The sequence below is a fragment of the Halichoerus grypus genome, chromosome X, assembly GCF_964656455.1.
Source record: "Halichoerus grypus chromosome X, mHalGry1.hap1.1, whole genome shotgun sequence".
Lineage (NCBI taxonomy): Eukaryota > Metazoa > Chordata > Mammalia > Carnivora > Phocidae > Halichoerus > Halichoerus grypus.
In genome coordinates, this window is record NC_135727.1 from 66,513,293 (window position 1) to 66,535,850 (window position 22,558).

At 38.3% G+C, this 22,558-nt stretch overlaps 1 long non-coding RNA gene across 4 annotated transcripts in view; it reads left to right on the plus strand.

Moving 5' to 3' along the window:
* Positions 1-1,312: 1,312 nt before the first annotated feature.
* LOC144380360 (uncharacterized) overlaps positions 1,313-22,558 on the plus strand; it is a 233,008-nt gene continuing 211,762 nt past the window's right edge. For 3 of the 4 annotated variants that reach the window (XR_013444495.1, XR_013444494.1, XR_013444496.1), the window contains exons 1-3: positions 1,313-1,605; positions 6,870-6,955; positions 9,462-9,555. This is a non-coding gene — a long non-coding RNA (uncharacterized LOC144380360). Of the gene's footprint in view, positions 1,606-6,869; positions 6,956-9,454; positions 9,556-22,558 lie in introns of all 4 variants that reach the window. The other variant, XR_013444497.1, reaches the window with a different exon arrangement.

The following is a 22,558-nucleotide window of genomic DNA, read 5'->3' on the forward strand; positions in this document are numbered from 1 at the left end:
AATGAACATGGCTGTGTTCCAACAAAACTTTATTTATGGTATGAAATTTGAATTTCATCTAATTTTTCAAATGTCACAAAATATTTTTCTTTTGATTTTTTTCAACCATTTAAAAATGTAGAAACCATTCTTAGCTCACACTCTTCACAAAATAGGTGATGGTTGGATATGGCCGGCAAGCCCTAGTTTGCTAACCTCCACTCTAGAAGACAGAACTTAGAATACTGGGTGTATTTTATGGGGGAGTGAGTTTGGCTCAAAATTTTAAAAAAGGATCAGAATTATAGGAATATGTAATAAATTCCCTAGGAAGTTAAACCTACTCATTTTTCACTGAAGACATTAAAGCACCGCTGATTAGGGATGTCATAGGAGGACTCAAAGATTTTGTGGGGGCTTGGACTTGGTGTTTTCTAAGTCTATAGGACTGTGCTTTTGTGAGTTTTTCTTCCTCCACATAACCATCATTTCCCAACTACTTGCTGTCTTCCTTTAATTTTTGAAAGTCTCTGTGGTTGTCTCCCAGTTTTCCCCACCTAGCATTTGATGATACTGTTTTAATTTGCTCCCCATCTTTTTCATATGTGTGCATATTCTTTCCCTTCCAGAAACCCAGGAGTTAATGTCAAGAGGGCAGAGTTCATTAGGCAGCAGCTGTACTGTTGCCTAGAAACCATCAAGGGCAGCTGCAAATTACTGCAGGGGCCTTTTGGGGAAGATGGTCTGACCCAACCATCAGGGCAGAGTAAAGAGCAAAAGAGATAATACATGTAAATGCCCTTTATTTATTATAAAAACAGAGTCCGATTCTGTTTTACAGACTATCATATCCTTTTTTACTTTACTAAAAGGAATCTAAATTTGCTTCAAGAAATTTCAGCTTCTTTTTTGCTCCCCTCCCTTCCACAGTGGTTTGATCCTGCTTCTTAGAACAACATCCCCTTTCTGCCACTTCACAGTAGTCTGATCCTGTCTCACAGACTACTAGGCCCTTTATGTTCTTACTTTCCCTTCTCCTTTTTTTTATCCCTATCCCGGAGTGGTTTGATAACACCTTCTAAAAAAGCATCCCTGTTTTGCTCCCTATAGATCTCAGTGGTTTGATCCTGTCTGGAGAACATCAGCATCTTTTCTCCTGTCTTACACCAATAATTCGATCCTACGTCATTGAGCATCAGTTTCTTTTAGCTCCTCCCCCGGGGTCTACAGTGGTTTGATCCTACCTCACAGACTATTAGGTCCTCTCTGATTCCCCCTCTAGCATCACCACCACAAATGGTATGGTCCTTAGCATCAGGTCTTTTTTGTATCCCACACTGGTCTTCGAAGCAGATTGAAGCTGCTTCATCTCATTCCTGATTCAAGTTGATCCCTTCAGTGGCTCGTTCTTGCATTAGCAACGTAAAACTCGCCCAAATGGGTTTAAAGTGGTTAGAACTTGCTCATGACCAGTTCAAATCTTTTCTCATAAGGAAAAATCAGTTCTGACCAGTTCAAATCTATTTTGACCAGTTTAAACTAATTCTGCAGAGCTGGAGCCTGAGGTCGGTAAACTCAGGAAGATGGCTGAAGACGATGCTGACTCGAGCCAAAGCAAGGAATCAGGTACTTACAGAAGTTGAAACTGGGCTGAGAACTAGGAAAGAAAATAGATCAAATGAGAGAGGAAAATATAGGAGCAAGGGTTGGTTGAGGAAAGCTCAAAGGAGATTAGTTGCACCCAAACCTATTTTTTTTGAAAGGTGAGAGGCCATTTTGAGGAGGTAATGCAGGATTTGGGGCTCTGCCTTTGTATGTCTGGGAATCAGTATGGAAGCTGATACCATCTAGCAGCCCCATCCAGCTGGAGCTGAGACTGGGTTATATGTGTCCCCAGTGATACCTGGTTCTGCTATTCTTTGTGTTTGGCCTCATCTCAAGTTGCAATTATTAGGGTCCCAAACCAGAAATGACAACATTCCCACCCCTTTAACTGCAGATGGTCATGACGCTTTTTAGCTCTTTAAGGATGCTATTTAAGTTAGAAGAAGGGATTGGTAAACCTTGAAGAAAAAAGCAATTATAGTGGGTAAATCATTAAGTGAATAACTCAGTTAATTAGAATTGAGTTGAGGACTATACCTTGCAATTTTTCAGAGAGATGTGTAAGAGAAGATGGTAGGTTGAGAACAGTATCTAATCTTTTGCCTGTGGGACTGGTTATCTATCTCTTTATTGCTGACTGAAGTAAAAATTGGCCTGCGTTTTCTGGATTTCTCCCAGGTGGTTGTCCTGTCCTTTGCGAGGACTGTAGTAGGTATTGAAAGAAATGGAGGCCGGAAAATGGAATTTTTATAGATAGTAGAATTTCTAATTTGTGCAAAATTTCTGCAGTGGGACAGTGGGCAGAGGCCAGATGCTTTGATGATGAGTGACAGAATGCTGCAAGATTGAGGGTGGGGCTGGGGCTCTGGTTTGGTGCAGGATGTCTCAACATTTTTTTTGCAGATGGATGAGGCTTTATGGCTGTTTACCTGTAAGGTGAAAAAAGGAAGGATTCTTGGAATGGCATAGTAACTTAGCTGACTGGGAGGGAAATTGATCCTTTTGTGAAAGAATTTGGCTTAGGATCCTGTAATTTGAAAGATGTCTTTTAGGAAGATGGATTCAATTAGCCACTGCCTGTTTTTTGACATGGAAGAAAGGAGGCCATTTTAGTCAAGGAAGTTGAATGGCACTTCCAAATGTCAAGGTAGAAAAAAAAATCAAAAGATTTGGAGTCAGATAATCCAGGCTTTAAATCCTGTTTCTGCTATTTGCTATATGGGCCTTGAGCAAATTCTTTAACCTCCCAAAGACTTACTTTCCTCATTTGTGAAATAAAGTTAATATCATCTGTCCTAAAAGAAAAGGAACCTTAGAGTTTAATGCCTTTTGGAGCAAAATAGCTGCCATTCAACATTTTTGTATGATTAAACTAAATTGTATAATGGGTTATTTTTATGTATGCATGGGGAAATAAACATAATTTAGCTTGATAAAGACAGTTTTAAAAAAAATCTTTCAACAATGTTAAACCCAAATGAAGCTAAACTACAAAGTACAACATAGATGTCAGAAATTATTATTTTTATAATAATATGTTGATGATCATTAAAGTGACACTCAGAAAATCCACATTGTAAAATGGCTTCCAGTGTTTCAGACCCATAGATATCTCTGGATCCAGATTCAGTTCCTACTTTATCCTGGACTTGTGGCCACTAGAAGCCCTGAGATGTGGTATGCACCATCATCATAAACTGTGATGACACAGGTGGGGGATAAGAGATGGAGGAATCATGTCAGAGATATAGGTGATAGGTTTGGCCTGATATAAAAGGGTGGGGTGTAACAAACTGTCCTTCAGCCACAAACATCTTGAAATTATTTATTGCAAGGCAAACCTGGATTACTTCACCTGGATTCTGTCACCCTCCCTGAAAACAGCAGGATCAGTCAAAGGAACAATAGGAAGGACAATAATGTGGACCTTCATGAATGTGGAAATCCTGATTCTGCCATTCATAGGTGATGGGGATGGGAGCCAGATCAGGCAGTAGAGCTTGAGCTGGAAAAAAACATTAAATTTCAATATATTTTTGGCCATAATGGCTCCATTAGGGAGCTGTGTCCTGTATTCAGATTTGTGGGCTCGAAATGTGGCCTTTTTTGTTAAGGTCATTTGACTAATAGATGCCAGTACGTGATAGTTACAGTCAGTGTACCTGTATTACTGCAAGGTGCATGATAAAGATTTTTATTTTTATGACATCCTGGTTAACAAGATGGAGAAAACATGAGCTGTAACATTGTTCCTTTAGTTGGAATCTGAAAGTTTTTTTTTAAGTATACTATTTACTGAGCACTTACTATATACCAAGCATTTTGCTAAGTATTTTATGCATTAATCATTTAATCCTGACAACAGCCTTATGATCTATGTGTAATTAGCTCTATCATACAGATGGGAAAACCATTTTCAAAGGGCACTAATAATTAATTGTATGTTTCTCTGGAGCAGAAATTCTTGAGAAGAGCGTGTGGAGTGAAAGGGAGGATTAGGGCACATTTTCTGAGGGGTTTAGTAGAATCACCTGGATGAAAGTTTTTCCAAACCACATAGGCCTTCCTCCCATTATAGTACTTCCCTTAGAAGTACTATAGAAAGCCTGCCCCCCTTGGGTATTTCGGATGTATTGTGAGTTACTATGATTGATGTGAACGGGTGATAGGAAAGGCCCTAAGGTGTGTTGAAGGCAGGAAAAAGGTTGAGCTTCAATATTGCGAAGAGAGATCCTTGGTGGTAAGCTGTAGGGCTTTGTACCTGGTTCTGTCTTGGTTTCAGCATTTTAATTAATGACTGGATGGAGATGTAGAAAAGTATGTTCATCAAATTTTAAGAAAGAACTGGAGTGGGAGGGGAAGTATATATACTGGGTACCAGAACCAGGAATCCAAGAAAAATTTACTAGACTGTAAAGATGGTTCAAAAACTACAAAATTAATCTGATAGGAATAAATTTGACGTCTTACATAAATTTAATAAAATTAAAAAGAATAGTAATTCTATAGGATGGGTATATGTTTAATATGACTGCCAGGAAAGTTAATGCAAACTCAGTCTACATTAATAGTAGTAGAGAGTCTACAATGAAAGAGGTAATTATTCCACTCTTTTCTAGGTTTGTATGAACTACACCTCAAGTATTGTGCTTAGTAATGGTGGCTATCTTTTAAAGAGGGACAAAGAAAAAATAGAGCTTAAGAAAAGAAGCTTGAAGGGTGAAGCAGGACATGATTGCTGTCTTTCAGTATCTGCAAGGCTGTCATAAGAAAGAGGATTTTATCTGTACAATGTGACCCCAAGGGACAGAATTAGGATTGTTAGGTGAAAGTTATGGCCGAGTTGACTGAAGATGAAATGGGCTGTGCTGGAAGGACATGAGTTCCCTATCATAGGGAATGTTTAAGCTGAGACTAGCTGACTACTTGTTAGGGATTTAAGTTTTGTTACAAAACCTCAAATGCAGCCTTATTGCTACAGTTCAGTAGATTCAGAGAATTGCCATGAACATTTCTTGAATGTTGTCTGGTTGATGGAGGGGGTGGTGATCAGAAAGGAGAGGTATAGGATAGCCCTGATAATAACCATTTAATCCAAGGAAAACCTGAGGTTAGTTGGTGTGGCTCAGCCAAGGATGATACTGAAGGAATAAAAGCACTTACTAATACCGTGTACGGCGCCTGGTGCTTTTACACACATTATTTCTTAATTTTCACAACAATCAGGTGAATTATATATAATTAGCATTTCTTTTACAAATGAGAAAAAGGAGGCTCAGAAAGGTTAAGTGACTTGCCCAAGTTCATGCAGCTAGTAAGTGACTTTGGGGGAGCATATCAGAACCCTGTGCAGGGAAAGATGCGACAGAATTTCTACTTATTACCTGATCACTTCTCCAGTTGAGTAAAGAGTTGGTATTGCCAGAGGCAAGTCAGAACTGTGTGGACAAGTGCGTAATGCTGGGCTGGGTGCCTGGAGTAGATGAGAATATCATAAAGATATATGATCAGCCTTTAGTCCAGCAGGTCCTGGAGGATGGTGTTGGAATGCAACTGAGCTATTACACAGGCTAAATGGCATGACTGTTTATTCATGATGTCTGTACCTTATACGGAGCAGAATGGCACAGCTGTCAAAGGACATAAAGATCTTCAAAGTCCAGACAAGCCTATCTATCTATTTTGAAGAACAGAAAACTGTAGTCCGGAGAGGGGAAGGACTTTTCAAACCTGTTCCACTTAATGATTTTGCTCCTGATATTGCCAAGGAACTTATTTTTAAAAATGTAGTTTAGCAAATTTGGGATTAGAGCTTCTTAGAGCAGATTTGTTTTTCAGAAAGGACCAACTCTTCTGTGAAATGTGCTACTCTGTTTCAGAGCTACACTATAGATATGTAATGTTCTGGTTTCTACCCCCCACCCCCAGTATTATAGAAATCAGCGTCATAGAAGTTAAAAGAGCATAAGCTTTAGAATCAGATAGGTTGGATTTAATTCCTTTAATGGAACCCATGGGAAATTCTTTAGTTTCTTTGAGACTCAGATTCATTATCTATGAAAATGGTAGAATAATATTTCGATTTTAACCATGTGGAGTTTGAGGTGTTTGTGAAAAATCCAGGTGGAGAGATTAAGGAATGGCTGAAGCTCAGGAGAATGACTGGATCTAGAGATACAGATTTGAGAATCAACAGCCAAAAGGAAGGTACATAAAGCCACATGCATGGATGGCATTGCCTAGCCGAGGGATTTTTTCCACTTGATGACTCTTTAGCTATTTGAAGTTGACAATCATGTAATCCCAATTATTCAATTCTCTAGGCATGACATCCCTAGATCAAAGATATTTCTGAATGTCTTGAATTCCAGCCTCTTCATCAGCCAAATTGTCCTTTTGAGGTCATATCATATTTTGGTTTTATCAGTCTTGAGATGTGGTGTTCTAAAACTAACATAGTACTCCTGGTATGGTATGGAGTAAGAACAAGACCCTTAACTTCTTCATTTTATATACTATACATTTTTGGTGACTCTGGTGCAGGTTGTCCTTGACAGTACCCTGAGAAATACTGTCCTATGGCATAGAGAGAACTGCATTTGAACCATTCTAGTCCTTGGCATTGACTTGACTTCTAGCTCCCTGCCTGGTCTTGCCTCACTGCAGAATGCAAGCATGAAGTGATTGTGGGATATCACCAGCCCCATCTCATTTCTTGATATCCAACAATTCGATTTAGTGGAAAAGGTAAAACTTCTTCCCCTTGCTTTTTCATTTTTTTAAAGCTTCTTAGGTACTCTGGAACTGGCTTACCTGTGTTTAGAAGGGCACTTCATTGGGAGCCAGAATGACAGAGGGCCCAAAAGGTAAGGTTCATTGACTGGTGATTAGTGGCTTCTTACCTAACCCCCCTCCCAGATTTAATATACCATCGACCAAACTAACTTTCAGGTATATTAAACAGTTTTATGCAAAATATTAAAGACTTAAAAAATAGAAGAAAATGTAGGTGAATAAATTACTTCCTCTTTGCATATGCTTAAAATAATATATGATGTCATGAAGGAAGTGATTATATATTTTCATATATAAAAATGAAAACCTCTGTAAATCTAAAACATGAAAAACATTGAAATACAAATGATAAATTGGAAAACTGCAACAAATATGACAATTGCAGTTGATACTCATTTGTAGATTCTATTCATTTACTCACTAAAATTTATTGGTAATCCTGAAATCAAGACCTGTGGTGCTTTTGTGGTCATTTGTGGATATACACAGTGGCAACATTTGAATTGCCTGATGTGCACATTCCTAGCTGAAGTCCAACAAGGTGATTCTCTGTCTTTTTGTTTTAGCTCTCATACTGTAAATAAGTGTACTTTTCACAGTCTATTTAGTGCCAAGTTTTTCACATTTTTGTGCTTTTTCTTGGTGATTTTTTTTCAAAGATTTTATTTATTTAAGAAAGAGAGATATTGAGAGAGAGCATGGTGGGGGAAGGAGAAACAGGCTCCTTGCCAAGCAGGGAGCCAGATATGGGGCTGGATCCCAGGACCCTGGAATCATGACCTGAACCAAAGGCAAATGCTTAACTGACTGAATCACCCAGGCCCCCTTTTTCTTGGTGATTTTGCTGTTTAAATGTCCCAAAAGTGTGGTGCTGAAGTGCTGTATAGTGTTCTCGAGCACAAGAAGGCTGTGATGTGCCTTACAGAGAGAATGCATATGTTAGATTACCTTAGTTCAGGCATGGGTTACAGTGGTATTGGCTGTGAGTTCAATGTTAATGAATCAACAATGCATGTTAAATAAAGTGTTTCTAAACAGAAACACATATAAACAATGTATGTATCGATTTATTGACAAAAATGTTGTGACCGAGTCTCACAGGAACCTAACTCTGTATTTCCCCAGGAACAATGGTTCAGGATTTACTAATTTAGTGTTTGTAGTGATTTTTATAAAACATAACTACTGTGAATAATAAGAAATGACTGTACATAATTATAATTACTATACAGCATGCTAAATGTATCAAAATGAATGTAAATTGATAAAGAAAGAGCAAGATCCCAGTCCAAAAAAATGGGCAAAGGAAATATGTAGGTAATTTGCAGAACAGGGAAAACAAACTATGTATATTAACATTATTGAAAAAAACTCTTCCATTTTACTAGTAGTAACCAAGGAAATCAAATTGAAGCAATAATGGCATGTCATTTTTTTGTTGCCTATCAGATTAGGAAAAATAGGAAAGATAATACTCTATGCTGGTGAGAGTGCAGTGATATAGTCATTCTTGTATTCTGTGAGTGGATTAAAATGATATGTCATTTGGGGAAGTAGTTTGATGATACATTTCAACAGCTCTAAAAATCTTATTATCTTACAACTCAGAAATTAAACTTTTAAGAATTTTCCTGAGGAAATAGAGATTCAGATAAAGATTTATGTACCTTCAGTATAACATTTGTAAAAATGAGAATGGGAATGAATATCGAAATGTCCAAGAATAGGGGAATGGATATGTTGTGGATAGAAACAGGATAGAAAACTTAAAAAACTATTAAAAATATTTTTAAAGAAAAGTTAATGAAATGGTAAAATATTCATGATTTAATTGATGTAAGTATATTATGAAATACATGATAAAATTAAATTATGCTGAAATTATATATACAAAAGCCAAATCAACCTTAATTATTTCATTAAGTTTATTTAAGAGTAAAGCAGATTTTATTGTATGTGTCTTCAGTTTTTAACTACAAACTAGGAATGGAGGGAGTCGCCTTACCTGCTGCCTGGTAACCATCATTTTAACCTTATTCAGTTGGGCACATTTTAGGAGGTGGGAAAATGTTTCTTGTTGTTGTTGTTGTTGTTGTTAAAAAGGGTTAAAAAGGGAACTGGGAACCACTGGGCTGGACCAGACCAAGGAAGGACAAAAGTTGGGCTCCCTCTCTCCCCCTTTGGCCATCTCCCTCCCTTCTCCTTCCCTTCCCCCTCTCCCTCTTCTCTTTCTCTCCCTCTCTTTCGCTTCCTTTCCCTCCTTCTACTCCTCTCCTTTCTCTCCTTCTCTCCCTCCACTTTTGGTAATGCAAAGAAAAGAAAGATTCATTCAGATTTGGGTAAAGAAGTAATGTGAGAAGGATCTTGGAAGGCTTCAAGAAGGTGACATTTGAACTGAGTAATAAAGATATGCAGGATTTTTCTAGGTAGAAAATGCAGGGCAGATCTTGAACTTCTTAGCTTCTAAATGCCAATGATGCTACCAGAGATTGTAAAAGCAATGCCTCTGAGAGTCACTGAAGCTGATTTTCCTTTGATATAACTGAACCCAGAATTTTCTAGTGCTTTTCCTCAGATTCCAGGTGAGTTGTCATATTCTGATACCCTGATGTTGGGATCAATAGAGGATGGACACAGAAAAAAAATCAAGAATTCTACATCATTTTGCTCAATCAGGTATGTAATGTGGAGAATGGATTAAGGATGGGGAGATATTGGGGAGAAAAGGAGAAAGGAACAGATATTTGTTGAGAACAAAGATTTGTTGTAGTGTTACAGTCCTTATTTAATTTTAATGAATGTACTTAACCCCGTAAAGTAGGCAATTATTCCAGTTTTACAAATGACAAGTAATGAAGGCCTAAAGGAGTGTAAGATAGCGGAGGTGGTGAGAAATGGATGTATGCAATTTACATTTTGGAAATAAAATTGAATGTAGCAGTAGCGAGGGTAGAGGAATTATTAATCAGCTTAACTATAATGTGCAGATAACCCTTAGGGCTCTGCTTAGTTCACAGGGTTGTGCCAAAAAGTTAGATGAAATAAGGGCTGTGACAATGCTTTGTAAACTACAGACCATTGTACCAATGGGCGATGCTCAGAAGCTTTGAGCTTTGGCAACTTGGGGGATGGAAAGGCCATTAACGGAGGTGGGGACTGAAGAGGAAGAGTATTTTGGAGGGAAGATGATATTCCCTAATTCTTCAACATTTCCTCCTGTACTTGTCAGTTCATCCATCTCATGGCAATTCTTATTGTTTTTTACCATTGTGTATAGAGACTCCATCTATGTAAATATCTGTAAGTGCGTAGATTATCTCTGGAATGATACACAAGAAACTTTTGACAGTGATTGCCTGCAAACAGGACCTGGGCAGGAGTGGGAAAAACACTTTTCACTCCATATCCTTTGTACCTTTTGAACTGTGTATCATATGCATGTGTTATCTGCTCATAAAAGGAAAATTATAAAACAGATTAAAGACAAAATAGAAAAAATGTCACACTGTCCCAATACATTTACATCTTCTGTACATTAATCTCAGAGTTTCCTTTGTGTCCTATGGTCTTACCTGTCCATGAAGCTTTTCTCTGACAAACCCATATCCTATCCTTTCTGCCCACTTGATGTGGAAGCCAGTGGGAAAAAGGAAGTTTGAGCTAGCAAGTATTGACTACTTTTGTAAAAGATTAGTGGAGAAAGGAAAGATATTAGGTAAAGTGGGACTTTGAGTTTCTAGTTTAGGTTATTTATTTGTGGCTAGGAGTGACTTTTGTACCTGTTTATAGGTAGAGGGGAAGAAGCTTGGAGAGAAGGGAGAGAAATTGAAGATAAAGGAAAGGGAAGGTTTGTAAACAGGCTATTAGCTTACTCAAACTATCAGCAATATTGAGATAGAGTTGTAAATGAATGTGTTTCCAGGGAACTGTTTAGAAATGGCTCTTAAAAAAACCAAAATCTCTCTGTAAGGAACCAGATCCCAGACAGGCCCCTCTGTGGCCATTTACAATAGCAGCTCTTGGGTCTGCTGAGATCTATCAGGCATTCCTTCAACAAATGTTAAATGATTATTCTGAGTAAGGCACAACATACAGCAAGGGTTGTGTGACTTAATTAAATGTACTGATTTGATATTCACTAAAGGAAGAAAGTTTCTGTAAGAATAAGGATGCTTGAATATATTTCTGATGCTGGATCATAAGAGTCCAAGTGTTGTGGATTCTAACAGAACCGCTACAGTGCTTGGTTCCTAGTAGGTGTTCAGTAAGTGTTTGTGACATAATTCGTTTATTGAGCACCTCCTATCAATCAAGCACTGTGCTAGGCTCTGGGACCACATAGATAAGTTAGACAAGGTCTTGCTTTTTCAGGTGCTTAGGTTTAGTAGTGGTTACAATAAAGTGACAAATTTTATGATAGAGGTACAAACAAGTCCCTCCATGATGATACAAAGACTTGCATCAGGAGCCAAACATTCAATTTATGTTTGGAAGAAACCAGAAAGTAGGCAGATGCCAGTGATGAGACTAACTAGTAGGAGAAAGCTAGTGTTTCACCTGTCATTCACCTACCCTTCCAGATAAGGAGATAAGTGAGAGAAGATGTGCTAAGCATTATGAGCTTAGCTTCCCCTCCTCAAAAAGCTTCTAAGGGAATGAGATGGTAGACTCAGATGTTTGACCTGTGACTGTGGAGTCCAACTTGTCCCAGCAGCACCAGCTTCCTAAAGGTCTAGTCTGAAGAGTAAACCAGTGTAGTGTTTGTGGCTAGCCAGTAACATGCAACTTCTCAGAAGCAGTGAGAGGTGTAGGGATGAGGAGGAACGAAATCACATAAAGGAGATGGAAACAATATGTTCTGGGCTGAGTAATTCCCCCAGAAAGTATGGTGAGCTGCCAGTCTGTCCATGCATTTCCATGGTCTTTATAAGAACAGTAGTGAACTCTAACATATAAAAGTTTATCTCCTTGATGCCATGAAGGAAACATCAGGTAGTGAGACTAAGTTTTCCTTGTGTCCAGGACAGCTTTTGAGGTATAGTTCTGTTTACCAATTGGCTCCAGAGTTCAGATCCTGGTGGGAGAGGTATCCCAGAGAAAGAAGAGTAACAATATAGAGGCTCCCAACTTTGGAGGTACCTGAGAGGAAAACTCAGAGAAAATAGGGAATAGCTTCAAGAAGCCCCAAGTTATCCTCTCCAAGTAACAGTGGCAAACAACAGTACAAATGATGACAGCAGCTAACACTTACATAGCACTTACTCTATACCAGGCAATGTTTTAAGCACTTTGTGTATATTATTTTTTTCAGGAATTACAACAATCCTGTGAGATAGGTACTAATATCCTCATTTTCCTAAAAGAAGTACACACTGTTTTCCCAGGGTTTATTCTCACTCTATCATTCTACTGTGGGTCCTGGGTATGTACATTAAAGTAGAGACTGTTGCTTGGCTGAATCTTTGGAGACAGTTTTGGCTTTATAGTTTAGACCATGCTGTGGAAATCAGTGTTGCTCTGAAGCAAACCTGACAAATAGAAGCCTTCACAGAAGTTTTTATAACATCTAAAATTATAATAATATGCATATATATGCTTAGAAATATATAGACTATTTCTGGAAAGCAACACAGGAACTTTGAACAGTGTTTCCCTCTAGTGAGTTTAACTGTGTGCATGTATTACTGTGTACATGTTTACCATGTGCATAGATTATCCTTTTAAAATTAAAAATAAAACAAAAAACGCAGATTGTAAAAGAGAATAACTTTCCAAATACTCTTCTGAAAATTCCATTTCCCCCTTTCCATTTTCTCCTAAATAATGCTCTAACACTGCATGATAGGACTTAAGGTAGGGGAAGTAAATTTAACAGTAGTAGAGCTTGCTGCTGCAATTTTTGCCATTTTTTTCCTGAGAGGGCTCATTGTATCTTGTAACATTTAAAATAGTTCCCCATAACAAACCTCAAAGGTATAATTCTATATTTTATATTCCAAATAGAGAAAAGTGTAGATATTTGCCTCCATTCTGACTTATATCTTTATTTGAATGGGGGTATAACTAGGTCTGAGGTCTACTGGGTGTTTCCTTTAATAGAAACATTCAATTTCAATTAGCCTGAGAGACCTAAACTAAAAAAAACCATCATGTAGCTGTCTGACCATTCAAAAGAGTTCTCTGCACCCTTGAAATTCATTACAAATTCTTTTTAAATATTAGACCTCAACACACTGTTGCCCCATATACACTGACCTTGCTTGTGCCCCTTCATTTTTCTTGGTGTTATCTTTTCTCTTCCCTGCAAGGTTGTATACCAAAACCCCTAAAAATGAAAATATTTTTCTGCTTCAACGCCCCTATACAACCTAGAGCCTCTATTTCCAGTCCAGACCCTCAACCTCATTTTAATTGTTAGCCTGAAGGAACTGTTTATTATAGTTAAGTTTCAAGGTGAATTAAATGATCTCTAAGATCACATCCACTCTAAGTCTTTGGTTCACTTAAAGCAAGTATTTCACATTCCAGAGGACAGTCCTCCCTCTTGGTCCCTCTTTTCCACCTTTCTTAGGATTTATGGTGTCAGAGATCGAATGTACTTTTTTTTTTTTTTTTCCAGAGGCATCTCAGGGAATTCACATCGTTTAAACCAAAGAAGTAAATTGTTAACATTAATAATGAAATATCTGGTCCTAAAGAGGCTGATGTTTGGGGGGAGGCCTTTCTTATGTCCCCCTTTGCCCTTGTAAACAGTGATTCTTTACCAGCTGTAGGCAAGGAAAGGACCAACAAAACAGAAAGTCCATCATGTTTCTGGAGCTTCCCTTGATACCCCTGTATCCCCCAAACCCCAACATTACTTTTGCCCTCTTGAAGTTACCACCCAGAGCTGATTTGCTCAATCTGGTCACTATGTAGATTACAGCCACATTATTGAAAAGGCCTCCAACATACATACCACTTAAAGCCACTGTGTTCTGGAACTAGTGGATTCTTCTGGCTCCAGGTCCCGGGTTAAAGGCTTCACCTCATGTATTGCCCCCAAACTAGTTGCTGCTGACCTCAGAATCAGGTTGAGAATTCTGGTAAAACCAAACCCTTATGCTTTACCTTAAGGCAAAACTGTCCTTGTTACCTTAAGTGCCTGATTTTTATTAGTCATTTTCTTTTTTTTTCCTAGGGAAAATTAATACCATATTTAAGGAAGATAAAGTCACATGGTCTCAAGTCCAAAAGCCCATATCAGATCTTGGCTGTATATAGTGAAAGTAAAAGACAGGAAGAGCAGCTCTCTGACACTGTGGAATGGATGTCTACTAGTCAGCAAACTGCTCCAGGTTAGGGTCCTAGACTGGGAACACCATTCCAAATCAGGCTGGGTTGGAAGGAATCCCTTGCTTGGAAGAATGTGACATGATTTTTAATGAAATTGTTTCTGGCTTCTCTTCTGAATAGATGGCATGATAATGAACGGGAACAGTAGAAGGCTTTGGTAGGATCAATAGTGATGTTCTCTCCTCTCCCTAGCTCCAAAAGTGATCCAGCTTTAGCCTAGCTCACAGACTTGGCTTGACCCCTGGTGTCAACCTCAATTGACAGAAACTACAAAAGCCCTCAGGTGACTGAGTTACATCATTAGAAGGAGGCTCTAAAGGTCATCTAATTCACCTCATTCTTCTCTCCCTCACCCTTAGTTCCCATGCAGGATTATACCTGAAATAAGCTCTTAACTGCTGAACTTGTCAGGACTTGTCAGGAAAGGCAGATTGTTATTTCCATTTCAACCCAGAGAAACTGGAGTGCAAAAAAACAATGGAATTTGGGGACCCAGCTTTACCTGCCAATTTGGCTGCACATGGGTTTAGGCTTGGAATCTAAACAGAGAGGAGACAGTTAAGATGAGAGCATGAAGACAGAATGGGACCTTCAAATAGGCCACTTCTCTTCTTGGTCCTGAGTTGTGTAGCTTTCAGTGTCTTCCTGGTACCTTCAGTGTCTTCCTGGTATCTCATTTCTAAAAGGCCTTTCTCCCCTTTCCCTAGGCTTCTGCTCACTTCTTATTCCTGGTTCCCAATAACTCCCTGAGTTTGGGGGCAGAGAGCATGGGAATACATGCACATACATATACATACTCTCCTGAAGCTAGGAACTAGAAGGATCTATATAAGGACTTTGTAGAACACTTCTCTAGTCATAGCCAGCCAAAGTAATTTCAATGTGGATGTTTCTATATAAGAAAGACATTAAATGTCTGATTACTGCTTTGGTATTTCAACTAATATTTAGTTTAATAAATATGACTTTTGGAGGAATAAAATTCTCAAGGAAACTAGCAGACACTCTAGAATTACCACACAGGGTCTTCCAGTCATTCCTGTGAGGGAGCACAGAGTTTTACAGGGGTGTTGTAAACTCTAGTAGATGACCAAGGATATTAGCAGTGAGGCTGAGATGGTGGAAATGAGGGTATATTTTTCTTTTTGCACCTTATTTTGTTTTACTAGTTACAGTGAACTCATCATAATGTAGAATGTATTTAAAATTTTTAATTAATAAAATGGTATGTAAAAAGGAAAAAGATAAAATGAATATTGGAAAGGAGCAAATTATTTTAAAAACACAATTGGAAAAGAAAAAAGGAGGAAAGGAGAAAATATTAAAAGCTAATAGAGGAGAGAAAAGGGGAGGGAAAATGGAAGTAGAAGGACAATAGAAATGAAAAAGGAAACTGAAACAAATGTAAAAGAAAAAGGAGGAGGAAATAATTTTAGGAAGTTTAACAAGTGAAAAAATAAAAAGAAGAGGGCATGTTAAGAAAACACACAAGAGCAATCCTGAAAGAACATTCAATAGCCACAGCTGAAACAATTGGAACAACAAAATAAATAAGGCAATACTTAATTCCAAATCATTTATTTGGATACCTGCCCGCCACCCCCAGGAGGTGGAGCTTAGTCTCTTCCATTCTAAATATAGATGAGGCTTAATGACTTGATTTCAAAAAGTACAGCATGGAAGGCGGAGGGAAAGTAACTTTATAGTGGAGAAACTTGGCAAACACACCTTGGCCAGGTAATCAAGATTAACATCAATAGTGATAAGTCCTGTACTGCTATATACTTCCCTCTTATGACTGCATTTGCTGTATCCCAAAGGTTTTGGACTCTCATGTTTTCATTATTTGCTTCCATATATTTTTTATTTCTTCTTTAATTTCCTGGTTGACCCATTCATTCTTTAGTAGGTTCTTTAGCCTCCATGTATTTGTGGTCTTTCCAAATTTTGTCTTTTTTTCTTGTGACTGACTTCAAGTCTCATAGCATTGTGATTGGAAACTATGCCTGTATGATCTCAATATTTCTGTACTTGTTGAGGCCTGAATTGTGACCAAGTATGTGATCTATTCCGGAGAATGTCACATGTGCACTCAAAAGGTATATGTTGGCTGATTGAACATAATAATAATAATAATGTGTATTTTGCTGCTTTATTCTTATTTTATTTTATTTTTAAGATTTTATTTATTTGAGAGAGAGAGAGCACAAGCTGGGGAGAGAGGCAGAGGCAGAGAGAGAAGCAGATTCCCCGCTGAGCAGGGAGCCTGTTGGAGGGCTCGATCCCAGGACCCTGAGATCATGACCTGAGCTGAAGGCAGACACTTAACTAACTGAGCCACCCAGGCACCCCTGTATTTTGCTGCTTTAATATGAAATGTTCAAAATATATCTTTTAAGTCCATCTGCTCCAGTGTGTCATTCAAAGCCATTGTTTCCTTGTTGATCTTCTGCTTAGATGATGGGGTGTTAAAATCCTCTACTATTATTGTATAATTATCAGTGAGTTCCTTTATGTTTGTTTTATATATTTGGGTGCTCCCAACTTGGGAGCATAAATATTTACAATTGTTAGATCTTTTTGTTGGATAGACCCCTTTATTAGGATATAGGATCCTTCTTCATCTCTTGTTACAGTATTTGGTTTAAAATCTTGTTTGTGTGATGTAAGTATGCTTACTCCAGCTTTCTTTTGACATCCATTTACATGGTAAATATTTCTCCATTCCCTCACTTTCACTCTGCATGTGTCTTGAGGTCCAAAATGAGTCTCTTGTAGGCTGCATATAGATGGGTCTTGTTATTTTTTTGTTTTTGTTTTTTGTTTTTTATCCATCATGACACCCTATGTCTTTTGACTGGAGCATTTAGTCCATTTACATTCAGAGTAGTTATTGATAGATATGAATTTAGTGCCATTTTATTAATTGTTTTGTTGTTGTTTCTGGAGATTTTTGGTGTTCCTTTCTAGTCTTTGTCACTTTTGATCTTTCTTTCCCACTCAAAGAGTCCCCTTTAATATTTCTTGCAGGACTGGTTTAGTTGTCATAAACTCCTTTACTTTTTGTTTGTGTGGGAGACTCTTATCTCTCTCTATTCTGAATGATAGTCTTGCTGGATAGAGTATCCTTGGCTGCATATTTTTTCCAATCAGGACATTGAATATATCATGCCACTTTCTTCTTGTGCACCAGGTTTCTGTGGAGAGAGTTGCTGCATACCTTATTTGTCATCTCTTGTATGTTAAGGGCTTCTTTTGTCTTACTGTTTTTAGGATTTTTTTCTTTAGCTCTGTATTTTGCAAAATTTTAAAAAGATTTTATTTATTTGACACAGAGAGAGAGAGAGAGCACAAGCAGGCAGAGAGAGAGGGAGAAGCAGGCTCCCTGCTGAGCAAAGAGCCAGATGTGGGGCTCAGTCCCAGGACCCTGGGATCATGACCTGAACCAAAGACAGCCACTTAACTGACTGAGCCATCCAGGTGCCCCTATATTTTGCAAATTTATGATATAACTTGGTGTTGGCCTGCTTTTGTTGGTTTTGATTGGAGTTCTCTGTGCCTCCTAGATTTGGATGTGTGTGTCTTTCCCCAGATTAGGGATGTTTTCAGCTACAATTTCCTAAAATAAATCTTCTGCAAGAAAAATCTCGAAGATACAACCTAACCTTACACCTAAAGGAACTAAAAAAAGAAGAGCAAATGAAGCCTAAAGCCAGCAGAAGAAAGGAAATAATAAAGAGTAGAGCAGAAATAGGTGATATAGAAACAAACAAACAAAAAACCCCAGTAAGGCAGACCAAAGAAACCAGGAGCTTGTTCATTGAAATAATTTATAAAATTGATAAACATCTAGCCAGACTTATCAAAAAGAAAACAGAAAGGACCAAAAATGAGTAAAACCATGTATGAGAGAGGATAGATTACAACCAAAACCAAAAATAAAACAAATATAAGAGAATACGATGAAAAAATTATATGCCAATAAGTTGGACAAACTACAAGAAATGGATAAATTCTTAGAAACATATAAACTACCAAAACTGAAACAGGAAGAAATAGAAAATTTTAACAGACCCGTATCCAGCAAAGAAATTGAATCAGTAATCAAAAATCTCCCAACAAACAAAACTCCAGAGCCAGATGGCTTGCTGGGGAATTCTACCAAATATATAAAGAGGAGTTAATACCTATTATCAGACTGTTTCAAAAAATAGAAATGGGAGGAAAACTCCCAAACTCATTCTATGAAGCTAACATTACTTTGATTCCAAAACCAGACAAAGACCCTACTAAAACAGAGAACTACAGGCCAAATCTCTGATGAACCTGGATGCAGAAATTCTCATCAAAATACCAGCAAATCCAATCCAACAGTACATTAAAAGAATCATTCACCACAATCAAGTGGGATTTATTTCTGGGTTGCAAAGGTGGTTTAATATTCACAAAACAATCAGCGTGATACACCACATTAATAAAAGATAAGAACCATATGATCCTCTTAATAGATGCAGAAAAAACATTTAACAAAGTATAGCATCCATTCTTAAAAAAACACTCAACAAAGTAGGGACAGAGGGAACATACCTCAACATCATAAAGCTCATATATGAAAAACCCACAACTAATATCAGCCTAATAGGGAAAAAGTGAGAGCTTTTCCAAGAGCCTCAATGGGGAAAAAATGGGAGCTTTGGTCAGGAACACAACAGGGATCTACTCTCACCAATGTTATTTAACATAGTACAGAAAGTCTTAACCTCAGCAATCAGATAACAACAATAAAAATAAAAGGCATCCAACTCAGCAAAAAAGTCAAGCTCTCACTATTCACAGATAATATGATACTCTATGTAGAATATCTGAAAGACTCCACCAAAAAATTGCTAGAACTGATACACAAATTCAGTAAAGTCACAGGATACAAAATCAATGTACACAAATCTGTGGCACTTCTATACACAATAATGAAGCAGCAGAAAGAGAAATCAAGGAATTGATCTTGTTTATAATTGTACCAAAATCCATAAGATACCTACGAATAAACCTACCCAAGGAGGTATATCTGTACTCTGAAAGCTATAGAACAGTTATGAAAGAAATCGAAGAGGACACAAAGAAATGGAAAAACATTCCATGCTCATGGATTGGGAGAACAAATATTGTTAAAATGTCTATGCTACCCAAAGCAATTGACACATTTAATGCAATTCCTATGAAAATACCACCAGCATTTTTCACTGAGCTAGAACAAACAATCCTAAAATTTGTATGGAAACACAAATGACCCCAAATAGCCAAAGCAATCTTGAAAAAGAAAAGCAAAGCTGGAAGCATCACAATTCCAGGCCTCAAGTTATAAGACAAAGCTGTAGTCATCAAGACAGTATGGTAATGGCATAAAAACTGACACATAGATCAATGGACCAGAATAGAAAACCCAGAAATGGACCCACAATGATATGGTCCATTGTTCTTCAACAAACCATGAAAGAATATCCAATGAGAAAAAAGACAGTCTCTTCAACAAATGGTGTTGGGAAAATTGGACAGCCACATGTGGTAGAATGAAACTGGACCACTTTCTTCCACCACACACAAAAATAAATTCAAAATGAATGAAGGACCTAAATGTGATCAGGAAACCATCAAAATCCTAGAGGCGAACATAGATGGTAACCTCTTTGACATTGGCCATAGCAACTTCTTACTAGACACATTTCCTGTGGAAAGGGAAACAAAAGTAAAAATAAACTCTCGGGACTTCAAGATAAAAAGCTTCTGCACAGTGAAGGAAACAGTCAATAAAAATAATAGGCAACCTACAGAATTGGAGAAGATATTTGCAAATGGCATAGCTGATAAAGGGTTAGTATCGAAAATACATAATGAACTTATAAAACTCCACCCCCCCCAAAGAATCCAGTTAAGAAATGGGCAGAAGACATGAATGACATTTTTCCAAAGAAGACATCCAGATGGCTAATAGACACATGAAAAATACTCAATATCACTCATCATCAGGGAAATATAAGTCATAACTACAATGAGCTATCACTTCACACCAGTCAAAATGGCTAAAATTAAAAACACAAGAAACAATAGATGTTGGTAAGGATGTGGAGAAAGGTGTGCCCTTTTACACTGTTGGTCAGAATGTAAACTGGTGCAGCCACTCTGGAAAACAGTATGGAGGTTCCTCAAAAAGTGAAAAATAGAACTACTCTATGATCCAGCAATTGCACTAGTAGGTATTTACCCAAAGGATACAGAAATACTGATTCAAAGGCATACATGCATCCCAATGTTTATAGCAGCATTGTCAACAATAGCCAAGTTATGGAAAGAGCCCAAATGTCCCTTGACTGATGAATGGATAAAGAAGAAGTGGAGTATGTCTCTGTGTGTGTAAATATGCAGCAATAAAAAAGAATGAAATCTTGCCATTTGCAATCACATGGATGATACTAGAGAGTATTATGCTAAGCGAAATAAGCCAGTCAGAGAAAGACAAATACCACATGAATTCACTCATATGTGGAATTTAAGAAACAAAACAAATGAACAAAAAGAGGAACAAAGAGACAGGCAAGCCATAAAACAGACTCTTAACTATAGAGAACAAACTGAGGCTTGTTGGAGGGAAGGTGGGCAGGGGGATCAGTTAAATAGATGATAGGTGAGGGGAGGAGCAAGATGGCAGAGGAGTAGGAAACCTAATTTTGTCTGGTCCCAGGAATTCAGCTAGATAGTTATCAAACCATTCAGAACACCTACAAACTCAACAGGAGATCAAAGAAAAGAATAGCAGCAACTCTCTGAACAGAAAAGCAACCACTTTCTGGAAGGTAGGACGTGCAGAGAAGTGAATCTGAGGTGATATTCGGGAAGATAGACCTTAGGGGGAGGGAGCCTCCTCAGCCGGCTACCGGTAAGTGATAGAGCAGCAGACCACAAAATCGGAACTTTTAGAAGTCTGCTCTGTTGAGGGACGTCGCTACAATGGCTAAGTGGGAGGTGGAACCCTCGCTGAGACAGTGTGGTCTCAGGACACTCAATGTCACAGAAAGCCCGGGGGTGCCTGAGTGTGGCAGAGCTCCCAGGTATCAGAGCCGGGAAGCCGTCTACAAAGATGGGGCCGAGGAGTGGGCTCTCGGGGTTGCCATAAACTGTGATCCTCAGCATGGTCAGGCCACTAATATTCGAGCAGGAACCCAACAAGCGGCAGATCCAGGGATACTCCTCTTCCTCTCCTGAGAGGAGTGGCATGGGAACCACAGGAATGTGTGGGGTTTAGAGATTCCAAACGGGGTCCTGTGCCAGAGATAGAAACATTGGGTCACAGGCCCGGTGAGCACGGAGTGCGGCTTGAGACCAGGGAGACAGGAGTGATTGACTGCTTTTCCCTGAGGGCTCACTGAGGAGTGGGGCCCTGAGTTCTCTGCTTCTCTGGGACCAGAGATTGGGAGGCCGCCATTTTCATTCTCATCCTCCAAAGCTGTACGGAAAGCTTTCAGGGAACAAAAGCTACCGAGAGTAAACCCAAGCAGATTACTTAGCCTGGCCCCTGGCAAGTGAGGTGCAATTCCGCCTTGGGCAAAGACATTTGAGAACCACTGCAACAGGCCCCTCCCCTAGAAGATCAGCAAGAACATCCAGCCAAGACCAAGTTTATGAGTCAATGAGAACCGCAAAACCCCAGTGCTAGAGGAATACAACACATAGAATTCATGGTTTTTTCCCCATGATTCTTCAGTCTTTCAAAGTTAATTTTTAAAATTTTCTTTATTTTTCTCTTTTTCTATTTTTTTAGTTGAATTTTCTTCTTTCCCTTTTCATTTTATGAATTCCTTTTTTAAAGACTTTCTTTTTATTTATTTGTTAGAGAGAGAGAGCACAAGCAGGGGGCGCAGCAGTCAGAGGGAGAAGCAGGCTGAGCAGGGAGCCTGATGCAGGACTCGATACCAGGATCCTGGGATCATGCCCTGAGCCGAAGGCAACCACTTAATCAACTGAGCCACCCAGGCGTCCCTAAATTCCTTTTTTAAAATCTTTTTTAATTTTTCATTTTTACAATCATATTCTATCTTTTCATTGTACTTAACCTTATCATATATATATATGATATATACATATATACATATATATATATATATATATATATATATATATATATCATATATATATATATGTTTTTCTTTCTTTAAAATTTTGGGAGGCAATTTCTTCTAACAGACCAAAATACACCCAAAATCTACTGTGTGGCTCTGTTATATTCACCAGCCTGATCATATTCTTTTATTTTTCCTTTTCTTCCCCCTGCCCCAGTTTCGGGTCTCTTCTG